Source organism: Anguilla rostrata, chromosome 10, assembly GCF_018555375.3.
Source record: "Anguilla rostrata isolate EN2019 chromosome 10, ASM1855537v3, whole genome shotgun sequence".
Classification (NCBI taxonomy): Eukaryota; Metazoa; Chordata; class Actinopteri; order Anguilliformes; family Anguillidae; genus Anguilla; species Anguilla rostrata.
The window spans coordinates 24653164-24661843 of NC_057942.1; positions in this window are offsets into that span (position 1 = coordinate 24653164).

Below are 8680 nucleotides of genomic sequence, written 5' to 3' on the forward strand. Positions count from 1 at the left end.
GTCCGAAGCAATCCACTCCCGTTGAATAGAATGGGGGCTTCATGAGGCGGAGACGGCAGGGGGGCAAATCTGCCATCTTTGGTATGATTGGCTTCGCTCTCCATTTCTGGCACTCCGGGCAGGATCTCTGATGGCGACGCACGGCTTCGCGGCCCCGAAGGATCCAAAACTTGCGTCGGAGTTCCGCAAAGACTCTCTCGGCTCCGGAATGGAGCAGCTTGTCATCATACTGCCGTATGATGAGCCTGGTGACAGGGTGTTTCGGTTCTAGCACGATTGGGTGCACAACGTCGTCTTCCAGGCTGGAAGAACGGCGTAACCTACCGCCTACACGGACGAGGCCCTTGGAGATGTCGTACTCTGCGGCAAGTGTTATGAGCCGACTGCTGGATGGAACAGCTTTCCCTGTCTGTAGGCACTTGATCTCTTCTGGAAAGCTATCACTTTGCGCTCTCTGTAGGATTCGGAGTTCGGCTTCTGCGTAGTCATCAGCACTGAGGGTGCTTGGCTGGGAGTCCGCTCCGTGCAGTGACCTACTAGTCGCCTCAAGGAGGTCTTCGAAGGTGGAATATTCATCGACAGGCGGGATCTCTGGAGCGGAGATAGTCGATGTGAGGCCACAGAACGAAGACTTCTTCATCTCTGTCTCGTCTGGAACCTCCTCGAAAGACGGCGGGGTTGGCCAGCTGTCATGTGGCTGCTGAAGGAAGGCTGGACCATGACTGAACTGGTTCGGCTTGGCGAGGTCAGACAGAGTCATCCCTCTGGTGATGGTATCTGCGGGATTATTCTGCGTGTCCACATACCTCCATGACCGGTGGTCGGTCAGTTCTTGGATCTCAGATACACGGGTCCCCACAAACACCTTATATCTGCAGGACTCAGACTGTATCCAGGTTAGCACAGTGGTGGAGTCAGACCACAGCACCGTCTCTCTTAACTGAAGGGTGAGCTCTCTCTGGATCACCTGGGCGAGCTGAGCTCCAGTCAGGGCAGCACAAAGTTCCAAACGGGGCATCGACTGCTGTTTCTTTGGTGCCACTCGCGAGCGAGCTAGCACGAAGGCCACATGGACATTGCCTTGAGGATCTTCACCACGTAGGTATGCGACTGACCCGTAGGCGGACTCTGATGCATCGCAAAATACGTGAAGCTCGAGGGTGATGACACTTATATCAATGCCAGATGGGAAGTAGCTCCGGGAGAGGCTGACTGATAGGAGCTGAGGGAGCTCTTCTTCCCATGTGTTCCAGGCTTGCAGGAGATCAGTGGGTAAGTGCGGGTCGTCCCAGTCACGGTCATTGGCCCACAGTCTCTGGACCAGAACTTTGGCTCTTGTGGTGAAGGGCAGGATATAACCTAGGGGGTCATACTGGCTTGCTAATATCTTGTAGATATTTCGCATTGTCGTTTGGCTTGGAGCAACTGGGCGGTGCCTGTAGTGGAGTGTGTCCTCCTGGGGGTGCCAACTGAGACCTAACGTCATCTCTTGAGCTTCCCCGTGGGTCTGGGAAACTAACCTTTCGCTGCTGTCAGACTTGGCCTCCTTGGGCAAGTGGCGGATCACTTCTGGCTGGTTACTAGCCCACTGGCGGATCTCAAAGCCACCACTGATTAGGAGGGCTCTCAGCTTTGTCACAAGGCTCCTTGCTTCGTCTTCAGTAGGTAGACTCTGCAGACAGTTATCGACGTAAAAGCACTGTTCCACACTGTGACGTACATCTTCTCCTGGTTGGCTGGACTCGGTGACGTGTTTCTGGAGAGCAAAGATCGCACAACAAGGGCTGCACGTAGTTCCGAATGGCAGGACTTCCCACTGGTATACTGAGGGTGGCTTGTCGGTCTTCAGGTCCCTCCAAAGGAACCTCAGCAAGGGCTTGTCTTTGTCCAACAGGCGAACCTGATGAAACATCCCTTTGATGTCTCCACTCATCGCTACTCGATGTTCCCTGAAGCGTAGGAGGACTCCAAGGAGTGAGGGTCCTAAGGTCGGGCCAGGGAGTAGGTAGTTGTTTAGACTCTGTCCGCCTATCTGGAAGCTGCAGTTGAACACAATCCGGTCTTTGCCATTATGTCTGACTATGTGGTGTGGCAGGAACCACGATTCTTCGGATGTGTCAGCTTCATGGTTGTCAATCTTCGTGGCATACCCAGCGACCTCTAGTTTCTTGATCTCCTCCTGGTAAGTAGATGCACGCTGTGAGTCTTGAGCTAACCTCTTCTCTGTGTTCCGCAGGTTTTTCATCACAACTTCCTTTGGAACTTGCAGCTTAGGCATGGTTTGGACTCGCAGGAGGGGAGTAGCATAACGATGTACTCCGTCGACCTCTACACGGGTGGTCTCGGCCTCTAACAGGTCCACTGCGTATTTGTCCTGTCTGGATCTGGTCACTAACCTCTCACTCTTGAAAGGCAGCGTGTCCAACTGCCACAGTCGTTCAACTTGACGAAACAGCTCAGCAGAAGGAGAGGAAATTGCCGTGAACAAACACTGTGCGGGCGGAAGCTGTTGCTGAAGGTACTTAGCTGGACCCTGGAGTGTCCAACCGAGATTAGTCTTGACTGCTGCAGGGCCACCAGGGGGGCCCAGGTGCACTGGCTCAATCGGAACGATTAGACTGGCTTGATCAGATCCGATCAGGAGGGTTGGCTGAGCTCCATCAATGGGTGGAATCGGCAAGCCTGTCAGGTGACGATACTTCTTCTGGAGCTGGGAAACCGGGTAGGTGTACTGAGACAGGCCTAGGTGGTCACCTGTGAAAGCACCTTGGATGCGGAACCTCTTTCTGGGCTGTGTTACAGATGCAATGGCAAAGGAGACACGTGAGCCTGGCAATGTCTTGATATCCTGGCGGATGGTACGAAGAGTCAGATCTTCTGCTTGACCCCGTATTCCCAGGCGGCGTGCTGCAGATGAGAGCAGGATAGTTCTCTCCGAACCATCGTCAAGCACTGCATATGTGTTGAACACTCTGTCCTGGTAGTACAGGTTGACTCTGACGATCTTCAGCAGCACTCGGCTATATCCATTTGGCTGATCTAGGTAGTGAGTCTCTGCTGTCGATGTGATGGCCGCTGTGTTGGTGGGCTCGTTCTCACTTCTCTGGTTGACCTCGTGCAGAATGGAGAGGTGTTTAGACTTACAAAGTCGACACGGCTTCTTCAGGTCACAGACGGAGGCTAGGTGAGAACGACCGCATCTCCAGCACCTTCTCTTGGTTTTGATCCAGTCCACCATCTCCCCTTTGGTTAGCTTAGCGAAGCTCTCGCATTGGCTGAGATAGTGTTCAGAGTTGCAGTAAGGACAGTATATCTTAGCCTTACCTCGGGTCTGGATGGGAGGAGCTGCTTTGGAGGTTACATCTGACTGTGGATTTTTGGAGCTGTCTGTCCCATGCATTACCGTAGTGACCTTCACCTTGGACTTGTACTTGGAGTCTTTCTTGTCCTTCTCGCTGTGGGCTTGAAGGGAGGGCTCAATGTCCAGGCATCTGACTTCAGCTTTCAGCCAATCCGAGAAGTCAATGAGTGACAGCTTCAACTGATCAGGATCCTTCCTGTACTGTTGTCGACGGAACCTCTCTTGCTGGTGCTTGGGGAGTTTACTGAGGAGGCGCTTCACGTTTGAGCCGCAGTGGAGTTCCTCACGACCTTCTCCTTTAAGCGACTTCAGCATCCCGACTAGTGACTGCACTCTGGTGGCGAACTCGTCAAAAGCCCTATCGTCTCGGATGGGGGGTAAGCGTTCCATGTCCTCTATCTCCTTCAATGCGAACTGATATGGGCGTCCGTAACGCTCATCTAGTGCCTTCAGAGCTTCAGAGTAGGGCGTACTAGACTCTGCATGAGCTAGCACAAGGCGATGGGCTTGAGGTACTTTCACATGCTTCAGCAGGATGGCATACTTGTAATGCTCAGATTGCGTGGGGTGCAGGAGGGTGCTGAGGGAAAGGCGAAGCTCCACATACTGGGCTCTATCTTCTTTCGTGAAGTCTGGAAACGTGGGGCCTTCTATATTGGGGGCTGCTTGCACGTACATCATGGGGGGATAAGGTGTTGGCATGACCGGGTTCCCTGGGTAGGAGGGGTAGGGCACATAAGGAGGTTGATGTGCTGACTGATGCTCAAGATGATGCGCGGGCGGATGCCTGGGTGGAGGCAGATACTGTGTCTGAGGATGGGAAGCTGGGTCATGTTTGTTCTCTTGCTTGATAGCCTGAAGGCTATGGCGTGGATCAAGCACGTGTTGAGGGGGTTGAATGTCTCGGCTGAGAGGTGGAGGCAATGGCCACTGTTGGTGGTGGATAGTTAAATCTTCTAGCTGATGAGCCAGTTCTGCAGCTACGCTTGATTGATCATCAGCTCGGGAATGGTGAGGGGCACTGGCAGGGGGATGCTGCTCACCTACTCTTTCTGGGTGATGTGGGCGAGCTGGTGTCTGATGCCGTGACGACCTCCTTGATGACTGAGCTGAGGACCGAGGGGAATGGCGCTGCAGGACAAACTCCAAAAGCTTTGTCTGCCTCTTGGCTGTCTCACTCTGTTGCCGCGCTGTCTCCATAGCTTGCTGCACGATGGCTTCATGCGCACTCCACGCCGGTGGCATGGAGGATGTGCTCCTAGCAGGACTAGGCTGTTCTCCCTCCTCTTCGTGCCTGTGTATCTGTTCTACATTCCGTTGGTCTGTATACTGCACTAAATAATCTTCCAAATATCTTGGTCGCTGAACTGCGCGCACAGGACGCATAGATGGTGAAGCAGGGAGACTGGTTCCCTCACTACTGGCTGCCATATTGGTGACTCTATCCGGCTCGAAGGACCATAAATTGTAAGGAAGATCTTGGTGGTTAGGAGTTTGTCAACAATATGGGGTGTCTGGTCAGGACACGGAGGCAGGAAATTCTTTTGGGGATTTATTATAAATGGAATGGAAATACACAGGCACAGGCAATCTCTGTTCTCCTCTTAGGTTTAAACCAGGTGGGTGTGCATGTGTGTATGTGTGGTTCTAAATAAGGAAAGAAATACAGTTAGCCTACTTCAGTTCTATACCCATCATCAGCTGTACATTAAAAGGAAATAAACGGTGCTAATCACGTAGCCTACTAAATATCAAGGAATACTGCTACTAACTTAAACATTCTGCTATACAAATTACTATCAGACAATGGATTAATAATCTAAACTAAATATTCTTGACGATAGAGAAAAATGTACTTACTGCCGTTCACTGACGCACACAAAGGAAACTTAACTCGCTAGAAATGACCGTTAAACTGATTAACTTTGCACAAAATTTTTACCGCGGCAAGCGCGAGCTGTAAACAAAAGGGCGTTGCCTAGCAACAGGTTCGGTCTTCACTGTCCATACTCTGAGCCTTTTGCACAGATAGGATTAACTAGTTAAACCATAATTTCTTGTGTAAAAAATGTATTAACTTTATTTCCTCAGAGAAAATTGGCCTCTTTTCAGGCTTTCCCCATTGACTTAACATTGGGTGGGTGGAGTTTCAAGTTCTTTTTGCAACCAGGTGTTGCAGTTCACTCTGTAGCCGCTGGGGTAAAAGGCTTCACTAATAGAGGCGAGTTGTTGGCGCTTGGGCTGGACCTAACACACTTCATCCGGCCGACCAATGGTGTAACTTCATAACTCTGCCTCTCATCACTCATCACTCAGTGACTCAGTCACAGACATTTGCGTTTGTAGGGTTGGCCCCGCTGTTGCAGCCCAGCCAAAAACAGAAACACTTTGTTTTAGTTTCATCAGTAGACGATACGCGACAACTATGCCGAATACGACGTTTTGCTGCGCCACCATTGTCGTTCTGGTCATTCATATAACAAGCACCACCTCCCTGCAGTCTTATCTGCAACTACACCCCCCACCCATGACATAATGGGCAATATTGTCTATCTGGGCATTCATAAATATATTCTTTCACCACTCAAAGATCGTATTCCATCAAAGCAACAAACAAACCCAACAATAGCCCTAAGATATGCCAATACAGAAGTGAAAACGCTGCTCACTGAATAACGAAATAAACAAGACTCAAGAATGTCATTCTACAGTCAATATTTGGGACTAAATATTGAATAAATATACAACCTTACATAGGCGCTAGCTCTGTGGGTGCTCTAGAGCTCGAGAACCCCCAATATTTCAGAGTTCAACATTTAAAAGTGAGCTACCATTATATATATATATTAAAATAAAATGTATAACGCTGTTGCCAGAATACGTGCTTCTTGGAATGCCCACGGAAGTGGGTGCTCTTGGTCTGTTATCTTCTGTATCTTGTCCTAACTCTCGGTTGGTCAGCTCAGCTGTAATGACTGTAAATCATGTGACGACGGCAAAGGTAAACAAAAAATGACTTGGCACCCAGCGTTGCCAGGTGTACGATAATTGTACCCTCTGTACGATCAATAATGCCAAGAAAGTGCACAAATGTACGATAATTTTGCCATTTCACAAAAAAGTGTATGAATTTACTAAATCCCCTGATTCAGTATCCGGTTTGCCTAGTTTTCACAAATCTGATCCTAGATCTGTATTTAGAAGCAAAGTCATTTAAAAACACAGGTTGCGTCTTTCCAGCTAATCATTATGCTTGATGCATGACGTGCGTGCCCCCAGTGCCCCCACGGGAGCGAGCAGCTGCACGGCTGCTGTTCTCCCGATCGTTCTTTCTGATGTAAAATGTAAGCTAGCTCGCTACCTACAAATTACCAGCGATGTTATTTTTTTCATTCATGTAAAAAACGAGTTAAAAAACTATCAAAATGAGTGCCAAGGAGTCAGGCGAAGGCAGGGGAGAGGCAAAGAGAAAGTCGTCGGAAGAACTGAGGTTGAAGTTGAACTCACAGACTAGGTAGGGCCAGTTATGCACTGAGAGACTTTTTGGACGTTTTGAAAAGAGACATGCTTTCACAAGAACAAACAAATATTGATACAGCATATTAAATACATTGACATAGCATAACGTTATAATTCTACACTGATGACATACAACTGTTGTTTCCATGCTGATGAATTGTAACGTTAAAGCTCTCAATTATAACAATTACATGTTTGAGCGATTGTGATTTAATTGTAGGCTATTTGACATTATCCGTAGAACAGGCTTTTTAGTTAGTCTCATTCATTTGAGTAGGGTCCAGGAAGTTGCCTGATTCCACCACGCAGCGTATGTGGTGTAGTGTTGTGCCGTTCGCGAATGATTCGTTCAAAAGAACGAATCTTTTAGGTGAACGAAGTGTACTGAATCACTTCGTGAAACGATTCATTCACGAATGTGAACCGGTAGTTCACTGACCGACTATCGTTCGCAGTTCAGTGATTCGTTCACTGAACGTAGGGGAGAACCGGGACGAATTAAACACGGGAAGAAAGAAACACATCGATTTCCTCGAAAACTACGGAAGCCCGAATGACGTAACTACGTCAGTACGTGCAAACTGCGTAACCCACTTGCTCCAGAAAAAAACTGTCAGAACTGCCGCTTTTTTTTCGAGTTATAACAGAAAGTTATTTTTGACCGCTGTAAGTAAAATATTGAAACCAGAAGTGTTTTTCGGTTGTACAAGTGTGTTTATGTCTTGAATTTTCCAAACATGCATAGTTTACTTAACACAGCTGTGGACTAAATGACAGCATAGGTTTAGAGTTTCATGCTAGTCAAGTTGAAATCAAGCGAGGGAGGGGTGGGACAAAAGAAACACTTTGTTTCTTTCGACCCCCCCCAGTGTTTCTTTTGCCCCATCGCAGCTTACAATCAGGGCCGGCCGCTGGCATAAACACTCTGTGCGGTCGTTTAGATCCACAACCGCTGGAGGGGGCTACATACCAACAACAAAAATATATATATTTTTTGTGTTAATTTTATTTAAATAACGTTATTTGTTTATATATTCTTCATTACTGTATTTATCCCCTACCCTGAACCTAGTTTTATTAATTTAATATGGAATTAAAAGAGAATATAGATAGACAGATTATTTGTCCTCAATGAGGAAATTCTTTTCCACAGTAGGTGCATACATAACACAAACAGGAAATACATACAGAATTATACAAAATACAGGATTTACAGGAATTTACACTTAATTACAGGGGGGAACACAACAGAGACAAAGGCATGGATTGACACTCTACACACCACAGACTGGATTTCTTGTAATTTCATATTATTATTTTAATAGATAATTGTAACTCATGATTCACCGCAGCTTACAATGTATTTTTTTGGTGTATTTTGCAGAGCATGCCCTGAGTTAGAGTTAGGAAGACCAGTAGAGGACTTTGAGCCAGATGTGTTTGAGAGGGCGTCACAAGAAGTACTGGTAGGAGGGAAATCTGTGAGGAGTGTCGCAAAAGCCTACACCATAAACCACTGCACCCTGTTTAGGTTTTTCAGGTGAAAAAAAGACACGGAAAATGCCAGGCTGCCAGGATATAGGGCACATAACAGAGTGTTCACGGACGAGCAGGAGCGTAGTCTCCGTCAGTACCTACTCAGGGCTTCTGACATATATTATGGATTCAGTCCTAAAGAGGTAGGCATTGTACCCAATTAACAATAACCAATAAGTTATTGATTTGATCTCACAATTAAAAAGTAATCCATGGCAGTTTGTTCAAATGAGCAATACATAGATAAAATAGACATAGCCTACA